Source organism: Wasmannia auropunctata, unplaced genomic scaffold (assembly GCF_000956235.1).
Source record: "Wasmannia auropunctata unplaced genomic scaffold, wasmannia.A_1.0 LD336088.1, whole genome shotgun sequence".
Taxonomy (NCBI): domain Eukaryota; kingdom Metazoa; phylum Arthropoda; class Insecta; order Hymenoptera; family Formicidae; genus Wasmannia; species Wasmannia auropunctata.
Genome location: NW_012026802.1, coordinates 2813882 through 2827395, shown reverse-complemented (window position 1 = coordinate 2827395; position 13514 = coordinate 2813882). Strand labels below are relative to the sequence as shown.

Genomic DNA, 13514 nt, shown 5'->3' with positions numbered 1-13514 from the left:
AGAGAGAGAGAGAGAAAGAGAGAAAGTAACTCTCGTGTCGCCGCCGTCGCGTAGGCGGCACACAGTGCTTCCACCCCCCGGTGTTTGCGAAAGGTTTTACGATGTTTGCCGTCCACGTGGAGCCTTATTGTTATTTATAACGACGGCCGTGCCGCTGTGCGTCGCGCCGCTAACACGCTCGGCTTAATGAAATTCGCGGATATTAGTCCGCGCGAGCCCTTGTCGCGCCGTCGCGAGAAATGAGCGGAGAGAAGGAGTGTTTTTTTTTTTAATGAGATCGTGGAGCAAAAATTGATCGTAGCAACGTCGATTAGCGGCGGTCTGTATTAATTCGATTTTCCCTCTTCGACTGTACCTACCGGGAAATTTCTGATCCAGAGGGGCAGGGGGAATCGCTAATACACGGTTAGTTAATCACTCGATTAACGGCACTTAATCAACTTGACTGATGCGCGCTATTGGATTTGTAATGATACGCAGGATTTATAATGTATGCCGCACATGATCGTTTAATATTACGTAGTACAAAATGGTAATAAACGCTTTCGCGCTTTTGCGCGGCCGTAAATTCTAACCCTCTCTTCTCCCCCCCCCTCCTCCGCCGCTCCCTTTTCCCCCCCGGCGGCAACGCTCGCGAAATCTCGCCCAAGTATCTCTCTCGTGGAGATGCGTATAATTCGCGTTTCGACGCACAATTCAAGGAGATATTTGGAATCCGTGCCGGGGGAGGATTCTCTTCCCGCGCGTTAGTCGGCGATTCCATGAAATATACAGTTATGGGGGCGTATTATAAACTCAAGGGTGGATGCCGGATTCGAGGGGATGGGGCGAAGAACCTCTTCCATTCCTTGCCTCCCTCGGAGCTTGACTACACCGCCGTTACTCGAACTTCATAACGAATACCGTCAGTGAAACTCAGACTTGACGCTTTGGGGGAAAGATAGAGCAAGAGAGAGAGAGAGAGAGAGAGAGCGAGAGAAAGAGAGCGAGAGAGAGACTCCGAGCGAATCGATAAGCTTTATGAACGATATGAGGAATCGCGCGGAATCGGTCGGAACGATAAATCGTATCTCTCAACTGTACTCGGAGAAACGATAGGATTACTATCGCGATATCGATTACAAGCGGCACAATTTGTTATCCGTAAGTGCTGAGAGAGAGAGAGAGAGAGAGAGAGAAGTACGATACACTGCCAAAGTAAGACATGAGAAATACGAACAAATAGTCGTACGTTTTCAATAATCAGCGAAGTCATTTGCGAGACGACAAATGAGCCTCACGTATAGCGAATGAAAACGGAGAATATATCGCTTGATTTTCCGTGACCGAAAAAAGATCCGAGATCCGCCGCTGGTTTCCATTGTATTTCCGGTATGGTTCGATAATGGGCGTGTATTTTTACGTATTTCAGAGTATGTTCCCGCCCGTCGATCGGGATGTTTTGGCGTTTCCCGATCTGTTATCGCATTGTATCGAGTGGCGTATCGAAATCAATTGAATACACGGGCTCGTTGATGTCCACACGTAAAGTACGACAGCTGTAAACAAAGAGAAATCATTAAATTGATTTTATAGCGCGGACCTCACGCCTCATCGACCCCATTGTGTGCGACGATACCGCTTTTACCCCTTTTGATACCTCCACCGGGAATCATATCGCAACGCGAGTTACATAGAATTTTCCAAATTGACGCGGATAATTTAACACAGCCGGTGCCGTAGGGAAGCTGAGGGGTAGGCGGGATGGAGGGGGGGGGGAGACGGCTGTCATCTCGTTACATTACATCGAAGTGTCACATTCCGGTTTCGATAATCGATTTCAAGCGTTATATCAGGCAATGACACTCGAAAAACGTTTCCAAGTGTCATGCGATGCGAAAAAATGCATGCAAATGTTAATTAGTCGGTAATTACTCGGAGAGAAGATCAATTTTCTCTGATGACATGACAGACCCGACACCGGCGGACGGTGTCGTGTATCTTTAAAATAAATTAACAGTTGAAATTATTAATCCTGCAATTTGCGCGCTGCAGGAACGCTTTGTGTAAATTGCCCGTTGGGATCTGTATCGCGCGGCACTCTTTTCACGGCTAATAAAATGGCGTCAACAGGATGTTTCATCGATTAAAGTTGAGCACAGCCGGGCGAGTAGACGCCGCGTATCATTGAATCCTGAAATATTAAAATCCAGTGACGGGGGAAGGGAAGGCGAAAGGGGGGGGGAACTCGCGTACAATGTTACCCCTTGGTAGATATCCCAGAGGGTGGAGAGGGAGAGACGGCGGCGGTGGCGGAAATACAGCAGATATTGAAAATGCCCTTCCCTCCGCCTTCGCAATTCCCGGTATCTTTTTTCGGCGGCGGAGGACCGGGGTTAGGCATTCCCGATGCGGAATCAGGTACAACAAAAAAAAAGAGGGGAGGAGAGGGAGAAAAAAGTTACCCGACTGTGCAATGGCTGGTGGGATATCGTTGTGTAACGGACGGGAAAATCGTCTGGTGCGCGCGTCTCGCACATCGTTCGGTGCACGCAACACGCGAGTACACGCGTGTGGACGCACGCACGTGCGTGAATTAGTCGCGTCGTTGTCGCGCGGATGGGAAATAATTAGCCACTCTCATTTCTCAACGACGCCACCAGACATTACCGGACGTAATATCTGATTGGCTCCGGCCTTAATAAATTTCCCGGGACTGATATTAAAAGCGCGGACGATTACACGGGAGACGTGGCACGTCGCAGGACGTTGGCAGTCGTCGAATTACGTTGATATTACACGTAGCGTGCCAGGCTTTTTTCTCATTGCCTTTCATCTGCCTGGATTATTTATGTCTCTTTTTTTATCTCGCGAAAAGAACGTTCAATAAGATTTCTGCTGAGAGAGAATCGACTGTGTAATAATCGTTGACTCGAATAATTCAACAAGCTGCATCTAAAAATGTTTAACCTCGTGACGTTGATTTTTGCCATAACAATAAAACCTCGTATTTGTTTCTTGATTCGTTTTCGCGATCGTATATATATATATATATATATATATATATGTATATCAACGTCGCGCCGTATCTCAAGCTCGCGTAAGAAAAATCGGCGTGGAATTGTTTCTACCTTAACTTTTCCTCAACAAGTAGGTGGGTGTGGTTATCCAAGGGTATACAGCCGACCGACTGGTGTTGCGCGCGAGGGGCGCCTGTGTATTTAATTTCCGACGAAACGAATGGAATCGGTGGCTGTGGCACGGCGAGAGAGATCGAGGAGCGGAATGAAAGGTATACGAGGGGAAAAAGAAAAAAAAAGAGGGAGAGAGCAAAAAAGGAAAGGTAAGAAAGCGGGGAAAACTTGCACAATCGCTTTCGGCCGCGTCGAATCCGCCCCCGCAACAGTTCCCCGGCCATCGGTTATTCGTGTATATATAGGATCCTCTATCTCAATTTATAATACGCCGAGTTCGCATGCGGCGGCGGCGGCGGCGGCGGCGGCGACGACGGCGGCGGCGGCGGCAGGACGAGAGTCTCACCGAGCGGAAAATGGTTTTTCCTGGGAAATGTGGCGTGCCCGCTACGCGTACAATGCTACCCGATCAGAGATTCGATGATATCGCGAAATTGAAACGCCGGATCTTAAGTGGCCGGATAGAATCGGCCGGATGCGTGACGAAGGAAATCATTGTCGTCGTTTGGTCTCGCGTAACGTAACTCCGTATAACGGCGTGTTCCCGAGCAGTAGTTACGAGCGTAATGTATCAGGAATAAAAATCTCTTGTACGGATCCGCAGACGGTTTTTCCCGCGGCGGGAATGTCAAACGGCAGGTTTGTCGATCGAACGAAAATTTTGATATATTATTTGCGCCCGCGATAAAAGTCGAACGAGGTGCAACTGGAATGGATTGAATTAATTGTAATTTATACTTATTGGATAGACGAATATGACAGATGAATGTGAGATTTTAGTCTGCACGACGTGAAACGCGGAAGTTTCGCGATGAAAGCGTATATAAGCTGCACACCCCTCCCCTCCCCACACACACACACACATAAATTTAATTAATGTGAATTTATAAAATACGACCATTCTCTAACGTTTTCCACGCACAGTTTCGCCGTCGGAAAATAATTTGCAAGACAATGGAGCGGGTAATTCTCGTATGGTATCCAGGTTTCCAGAACGCACGCTTTTGTATGTTGATGGGCGGCGATTACACACACCGGATGCTCCGCAACCGAACTTAAGAATTGAATGAATGCAATTTCACTCGCCGCTTCACGTTGAAGGCGCCGCATTACGTAAACACGCGTTATAAAAACATCTTTACGGCGGAACTCGTCCGCGCTTTTATATTAAAATCCTGGGCATCCTTCTTTCATCCGCGCCGTTAATAACGTTAGGCGTTCCCATTTTACGTCTTGCGGCATGCAAATATTTTTTGTTCCAGAAACTACTTTAAACGTGTAATAACAATGGGGGAAAACGTTCAACAAAGGCCCTCGGATAATCACTGACCCGGATATACATATAATAAGTATATTGATCACGTATAAGCGTGCACGCTCCCACATTGTATACGTACATATAACGCACACACGTAAAACGCACTCGCCGAGTGGCGAGATTCTGTATTTCTTGTATTTAATTAAATATCCACCTTGCCAACCGCTCGGTGAGAGGAAATTTTTAACGGAGCTGAAACATTTTTCGCTCCCCTTTGTGCACCGCCTCGCCGTGAAAAGGGATATTCCGTTGACACGTACATGGTAGCTCGTTTGAGAGAAGAAACCTTCCGCGGAAGAGATAGAATCCGAAGAAAGGTATCGGTGTACTGTCAGGTTCCATCCCCCTGCACGAAAAATCAACCCATCAATGTTACATGACGTCAGGAAAAGCACGACTATTTCTTCCTCGCGCGCGAAGCTTTACAGGACCATCCCTCCAACATGTTTGACTTCATCGCGACACTTTAAATTTATATTGAAGGCGATTTTGTATTGTGGAAAGAGCAAATGTCCCTTAATCATTCGCGTGATTGTCGTAAATCTATAAGAAAATGACATATAACGAATGTGTCGAAACTGTAAACTAGTCACTGGACTGTAGGTGTCTTCGAGTGAGTTGAAGACCATATGGCTGTCACGTGCAATCCCATCGAGATGATTGACACATTCGTCTTCGGTCCGTCTCGTTGGTCCGTACGTCGATCGGTTTCCAATACGCTCCCTAATTCCTACATATCTGTGCAGGACGTTGTCACTCATATTTGACATGTTTCTCAGAACGTATCCCGCGGCATTTGCACGCACGATGTGCACACGCGATCACCCGCTGACACATGTGCGTAATCGTGGGGTTGCACGCAACGCCCGCGGGATTGGGATACCCGCGCTTAGATTTAATATGATTAAGCTCCAACTTGCTCCTGGCCGTTGATTTCAGAATGTTAATTTGACGCGAGAAACATTTATAATATATGATACGTCTGATGGCGCGCGTATTTTGTGAGAAAATTTAAAATCAGTACCACTTTCTGTAAGCTTCTCGCATCCGTCTGACCACGTAGTGGCCGTTACTACTGTTTCCAGACGGGCACCCTCCTTTTTATTTTTCGCTCGCCATATAACTGTATGTATGCGCGCGTTCCCCGAACGTTGTAATATCGTCGGCCAGGTGCCGATGTACGATGTATCCGCTCCTAATATTCATTTCCTACGGTAAAAACCCTCTCAGCGACTCTTCCGAGCCCGGATATATCGGAAAAAACGAGGCATTTCCGTTTGGTAAATGTCACGGAGAGGTTGGTAGATGGGCAGTGCCCACATATTACCAATCAATTTGCCTCTGTCGATACAGAGGTGGAGAGTGGCCTAGCCAGGAGAAAATATCAGGCTAACTGCACACGGGCGAGCGGATACGGAGCGGAAGTGAAAGAGAGAGTGACGGAGAAAGGCAGATAGAGGAATATATAGGACGCTTATGCGCGCGAGTACAGAGAGATGGGCCCCTCCATCATATTTAACTGAGATAGCCAATCATCCCTGTCACTAGCGGGTGATAGATTATTTTAATCAAGTTATTTCACCCGAAACCCGATCATTCTCGGCGATAGACGCTCGAGGTACGTGTGTAGGTGCGCGCGAATACGTAAAAATCAGATTAACCGTTTTGGAGAGGTAGAATTACTACGGCGCGCTCTAACTCGAAAACAATCGATAGATGCATTTTCACGTGATGCACGTATTCCAAGCCGGTTAAATATAAATTATCGATTGCGCAAGCCGTCGTCTTGCAAATTTTTCACGTATCAATCGCTGGCGATCGCTTTATATATATATATATATATATATATATCCCTATCGCTTGCCTTTTTGAAGAAATGGCGTTTCAGCTGTTTTATTTGAGCGTATCCTGGGAACAGCGTTGTACGGTGTGCGAAGTACTGAATTATTGTTGGGAGATCTTGTGCCGCTGCGCTCTCGGAAAGTTTATCTCGAACTGCCTCACGCCCGAGTGATTTTTTCAATAATTCGCGAACGTCGGCTAAGTGTAAATCGCTAATCTCTATGTAGTTCCCTTCTTTCCTTTTTCCCTTCGTGCGCTTCTTCGATAATGTATTTTTTAACTCCTCTGATGACGAATTGATCGACGGCCGGCTACGTGAGTTTCCAAGTTTCTTATCGAGTTTCCAGGGACTTTCGATATCTCCAAGTTCATTCGTACGAATCCCCTTTTCTGCTTTCGTAAAGTATTGCTTCGTTTTAATATGATATTCCTTGTTAAGCTTTTCCATGGCAATGTTCAACCGTGGAGGAAGTTAATTAAAAAAAAAAAAACGAGAGCTAAAAATTACAACAGGTATAATTGAAAATTAGCTGTACGCAGCTCAAATTAATTTTAATAAATTTTAATAAATAATATTGTAGATATTTTGTAGATTTTTTACTTTATTCAGCGCTGGTTAACATGATGATATGAAGTATTCCATAAATATTCGAACATTAGAGTTAATGATTTGTTTTCGAAAAATTTATATGAGATTATCATAAATTATTGTGTCTCCAAAACGTAACGCGAAGAGACTAATGACATTCGAGAAAATTATCATTGATTATTAACAGAATCTTCCGTGTATTTTTCAATTTCTAGCGTCACTGAATTGCGTGACAACAAGACAGAGATTCCGGCGCACAATATTCCGGTCTCATAGATTTTATCGCGAAGGTCGAGATATCAGGAACAATAATTTGATACTGCCTGGAGGTCGATCTGCTGGTGGTCCGTGGGTCGTATTCGTGGCTAAACGCCCTCGCTCCCCTCGTCTTCCATCGCAAGATGTGCGAGCTTCTTCTTTTCGGGCAAGTTCCCTCTTTGTGGAGAAGTCCGCGCAGTTTACGGGAAATACGAGTGCTCGGTCGACGGTGGGTCGAGCTTTAATCCGCTCTTATTTCCCCGGAAATCGTTCCCCCCACGGTGCGATCTTTATGATCAAGATCGTATCATACGTAAGGACATTAAATGTACTGTCGTTGTGAGAGTTCGCGAATAAAAAGACTTCAGCGTAAAAAATGCCTCGTGAACCACGCTTTTTCTTTCGAAAGTTTATGAAATTCCGAATTACACAGCTGTATTTGTTGTACACAAGTTGTTTCCGGTTTAATTGAATTATGCGGAAAGACAAAAATTTTCAACGGAAGACAAATGAATAGGAAAAATAAGGAACTATCGAGATATTAAATTTGTCCAGATTTTAAACGATCCTTCTGGAACGATCTTTGCAACGTTCTCTTGTCAGATCTCCTTTCATCAGCGTGCCGACACGTCGCGTTACAAGCGTTTCCCAACTGGCGAGGAAACAAAAAAAAACAGCTTGTCATCCTCGAAATTGAAGATGCATTCCGTTATGAAGAATTGAATAAGGCCGAACGTGATGTCAGCTATTAAAATAGTTGCAGTTGCGAACGCGGATGTATCGACAGGCTGCTTACAACGGACGAGCTTTCGTTGTCGCGATGCGACAATATCGCTTCGCTCGGAGGCGCCTCCGCGAGGAATTATAGTCACTTCCGTTTTCCTGTTCATACGGTGTCCTTTTAAGTGAGCGCCCGTCGAAACGACGCGCGGCGCGGCACAGTGCGGCGCGGTGCCGCAGGAACGGTAATTAATTAGTAATTATATCAGCGGCTGCTCTGCCCCGGAAAAAGCCAGTCCTCTCGCGTACGCGCTCGCGCACGAGCGGAATGGCTCGGTGCCGTGCGCACCGACAACGAAACTCTCCCCGATAACTTTGCTTTCTGACCTAACTCCAATTTCCGTTAATTATACCGTGGCTACCTACTCCCATCTTTTTTCCTTCCTCCTCCTCTCTTTCTCTCGCTCGCTCTTTCACTTTATTCCCATCCTTTCCTCTAACTTTCTTACTTTGGCTCTTTTCTTTATCTTCCGTAATTCTTTCTCTCATCTCGTCTGAGTGAAGATCCGCAATACTTAGCACGCGTCGCTGTAATGTCGGTAACGATAATTATACGTCCGGGTCTGCGTGGTATGCTCTTGAATTGCACGCTACGAAGAGAACGCTTCAATCGGAAGGAATAAGGAGCAGTTTATCTGTTATTCAAAATTTCGCAAATTACACGAGTAATAGATAAATTACGCAGTGTCACGTAGAAGTTACAAGTTACAATGCAGTTTCGGATTTATCATTGATGAAGAGCTCGAAACGTCAAAACTGTTCAAGAGCAGAACTCTCTGTATGCATCAGCTACAAACGCGTTGCATCTCAATGTAACTGAAGACGCAATTGCGACTGGAAACAACGTAGTCATGCGATACATCTGCTATTAGACACTGACAACTACAGGGGATACTTGATACGTGTTGTAGCTCTCCGTGGAGCGTAATCTACGGAAGCTTGGAAATTAAGAGCCACGGTAATGGCCGAGCATGTCCAGAAACCAATCCGATTTCCAACGTGAGTGAGAGAGAAACGGAGAAAGAGCGAGAGAGAGAGAGAGAGAGAGAGAGAGAGAGAGAGAAGAAAGAGACGAGCGAGAGATGTTCACATCGACGCGTCGGCACAAAAGGCCGCACGTCCGTCTGTCTCTCGAGTATTAATAAATCCCATCTGCTGTCGTTTCCATCGACTCTCCGCTTTTCGTAACTTCAAAACGCACAGCCGCGAGAGAGCAGGGAGCCCCGGTATCTTCGTGTAGCGAATTCGCGAGATTCCGTCGTCTTTCCTGTTCTCCAATTCTCCTCCCCCTCCCCCAATCTCCTCTCGCTCTTCCTCCTTGCTTCTTCCGGCCTCGTCGTACTCCTTTCCCGTCGGTACCCCGCTCATCCGGGGGATTCCGAAACACTTGGACTTATTAAATGCAAAATGCTTCGGGCAAACAATGCTTAATCGCGACGTCGCTCCTCGTTGTAATCCTCTGTTGCTACAGATGCAGACGCAAGTGAGAGATAGAGAGAGAAAGAGAGAAATGAGAAAGGGGAAAGGGAGAGCAAGGAGGATGAACGGTTGCGCGACGAAGAGAGAATCAACGACTCTCTCTCTCTCTCTCTCTCTCTCTCGTCTGCGCTCGCGCTCGCGCTCTTTCGCGATAATCCGATCTCTCTAAGGAGATTCTCCATTTTTACAACTTCGTTTGTGCTCGCGGCGGACCCCGTTCGTTGTCGACGGGCATTCGAAATATTCGCGGAATCTCGTATTTACTCTCGTGGCCCGTGGAAAATCGGGCGGAAAAGACGCTCGGCGACCGAAGGGTGGCGGAGAGAAATGGAAGGAGTGAGAAAGGCCGCACGTCCCCCGTCGAGCAACCACCGATGACCACTCCGTAACGGATCACGATCCGATTATTTATTAAAAGCAATGGAAATGGACGGTGATTTTTTTTCATTATCTCGATTTATCCAAACGTATATACGAAGATACAGGAAACATCGAATATAGGGAAGAGAGTATATTTTGATACGGAAATCACATTATACGACGTATGCATTGAGATTGCATTACACGATAATATATGATATTACATGATACCGGGGAACGTAACGTTTTTCTTTTCTGTTGTTGGGTTTTCCCCAGATATCAAATCCCGGAATTTAAAATGTAACATCCTGTACGCCCCGCATAAACGTATCCCAATACAGGGCTCTGACTACATCTGCACATAATCCATAGAAATAAATACAGACCGTCGCAATCAGTTTAACGGGCGGGGATCTCCCGTGTAATAGACAACAGGATGGAATTATCCCCGTTCGTTGATATAGTATTACACTGCCACGTATTTTCTTCCCTCGACTTTGAAGAGAAACATCGGCTTTTCAGCTCGTGCAGTCGCCGCGCGTTTCTCTCTCTCTCTCTCTCTCTCGCGAGGGAACGAGAAAATAATCCTGCGGGGCTCGACATTTTCCGTCCTCCGCGGGAGGGGGCGAGAGAAGGAAAGAGAAACGGCGGTTACAATTGTTTCATTACGTTTCCTCGCGGCCGCACGCTGTTGGAGAACGGTAACCCTGACGCGTACAAGCCCGCTGGCTGCTCGCGCCGGGCGCGATCAACGGCTGAAAAATATCGTAGCCACGGCCGCGGTGGGTTCGGATTGTTTTGCGTTTTTCGATGCGGACGTGTCGGCGCGCCGCGCAGGTTCGGGTCCTCAGATTAAAATCTGAAAACTTTCCGACCGAGCGAGTATACAATATGTATACATATATATATATATATATATATATATATCGCCCAACGCCCGCAGGCGGCTGGAAGCAAAACCTCCCCCCTCTGTAACCGTCCCTCTGTTTTCAGGCTGCACGTTCCCGGAGGAATGGTACGGCCGGTGGTTCCAGTCGGGGATTACGGACTTGGTGACCGTCAACGGTTCCGAAATCACCAGCAAGGGCTTCTGCGTCGAGAAAAACGGCGACAAGTTTCTCGTTCACGACACGTGAGTGCCATTCTCGTTTGAATTGCAAGTGCGACCGGAAGGGGGGGGGGTCCGGCCGGCCGATATGAAACGATAGTATAGTTCCATCCTTTTATACCTTCCGTTTTATACCTCCCGTCTCTTCGCCCCTCCTCTCCCTCCTCCCGCGTTCCCCTTTTCCTAGTCACCCTTCTCCCATCGCTCCCCCGGACCAACGCCCGGGCGCTCCCCGTCGCTCCCGTATACGCGCCCCCGTGCTCTCCCCCTTCTTTCCAGCTTTTATTAATTAACTGCCCTCCGACAAAGCGCTCGAGGCGACGTGCCAGCCGAGAGAGCACCCGGCGTATAAAACGTTTCTCCTGAAATTCCATCCGTGAAACCGGAGCAGGGGTGGCTTTGAGATCGAAGAGAACGGGCGATCCGTGTACCGAGCCGAGAGCAGAAGCTCGCGCGTGCAGCTCGTATATCGATATATGTATATCTTCACCGTCGGCCGTGTTCGCGCGTGTAGTGGTAAGATTTACGACGAATGCGTAGTCGGTGGAGTACCTACGCGGGCGTATGACTAAATGTTAAATAGAAACTGTTCGCGAATAACTCCCGAGGGCCCCGAGGCGAATGAACGAACACGGTCGGGGTAGGGAGGGGAAGGAAGAGACGAACTCCACTCCATGATCCAGCGCGTGAAAAAGGCATCGCTTTTCAGTTAGTTATATAAAAGCCATGTGTAAGTTACAATCCCGATTGTTACAGAGCGCCAACTATTGCACGATAATTACTTCCACGGCTCCTCCTTCAAACTTTAAATAGTTCGTTTTGCAAAAAAAAATGGATTATATAAATGAATATTTAATAGTTAAACGCCAATATGCCATGGATAATGAAAAATAAAAATATAGAGTAATCCAAAACCTGACTATTATGAATCACATGATAGTCTGATTCGAAATCTTTCATTGACGCTAAATTAATAAAAGTATCATTGAATTAAGAAAGAAGGAGACATTCTCCCTTTCAAATTTTGAGTGAAAAATTAATGAAGCGGACTATCCGATATTTTCGGAGACATTTTTCAGTAGTATAACGAGATTATTGTACCGCCATGTTTTCCCCATGAACCGACACCATAGAAAAATAATTGGAACGACGGGTTTCCGAGGTTCGATCACGTTATAGAAAAGAACACATTCCTCGCGCTGGCTCGATCACGCGCCTCCCCGTAACCAGAATTTTCCCTATATTTCCATTTCCAACACGGTTTCCGCAAAATCCGCACGTCGCACGTCGGTCCACACGTTATATTTCGGCGAAATAGACCGCGCGCCCGTCCGTCTGTATACTTTTGCGCGGTAGTTTCTAGTCAAACACGATCTTTTATCCGGCGATAGAATTACAAAAGCGATATATCGCGGCCCGACCCGCGAATATAGTAAAGTTCCGTGCCGTGAAATGATTCGCGGCCGAGAAGGACCTCGGGATCGGCGGCTCGTTCTCGTCCGAAGCGAGAGAGTTGCTTTGTTGCAGCCCGCGGGAACCCAATTAATTTTGTTTGATCGGCACTTTTTCCAATTTTGCCACCGCGGCGGCCGTCCCTCACACAGTAGGCTCTCCATCTATCTCGTATATCCTCGTCGAAGACGTTAAATCGTGGTCCGGATAATATTCGCGATATCTATATACGCGGGGTGTTACGGCCGGGGCGTAGAGTGTTCATAGCTCAGAATTAAACTTTTAGTCGAGCTAAGTCAGGATAATTCTCGGCTATCTTCGGCTAATCCGAAAGACACGTTAGTCTCGTTCTATTATTATCACTGCCCGTCCTGTATATAGTACAGACAGTACAGTAGATCGGATATCGTATAGTCACGCGGGCACTCTTGCGCCGATCGTTCGGCTTGATTAACGTACAGCTATAATCGTAACATTAGCGGGCGCGGGAAGTTGTTTTTCGCGGCCGTTATTGATCCTCCCGCGGGAGGATGAATGTACGAGCAAAGAAAAATAAAGCGGGACTATATCCGCGATAGAATCGCGAGAACAATTCATTCGCCTCGTCGATATAGGAGATGTATAATTGTACATTCAATAAATACCATTATCCGCGGTGGAACGTTATTTATTCCGCTCCGATCCGTTTCTATACTTTCTTTTTCCTCCTGCAACACACTCGCCGATACGACGCTCGTTCGAATTGGGTCGAGTAGGGATTTCGTCGAATGGACGAAAGCGGTTTTGCCAGGCGGCATGCGGATCTTTTGTTCGAGGCTCTAATTCGCGGGATAATTTCGGGGAATTCGCGACCTTTGTTACCGGATTGACTCTGATTACAAAAACAGAAACGATGGTTATATAGTTGATTATTAACACAACTCGTAACTTATTAATATTAAATAAATTATATACAAAAACTAATATAAAATAAATTTATCAATATATTCTTAAAAACTGTTAGTAGAGATACTTGGATATTCGGTTAAATATCTGGTTTGAAAATGTGTGGGGTACTTTAAAGTTTCGGGATTTTGCAATTTGAGAACAAGTCTCGACTGTAAAACTCAATGGGACACGGGGACATAAGGTGGACGTTGAATTGAGAGTAATTCT

At 46.4% G+C, this 13514-nt stretch overlaps 1 pseudogene; it reads left to right on the top strand.

The window, feature by feature from the left end:
• The window catches only part of LOC105448286, a 275446-nt pseudogene that overhangs the window by 209284 nt on the left and 52648 nt on the right, over nucleotides 1-13514 (top strand).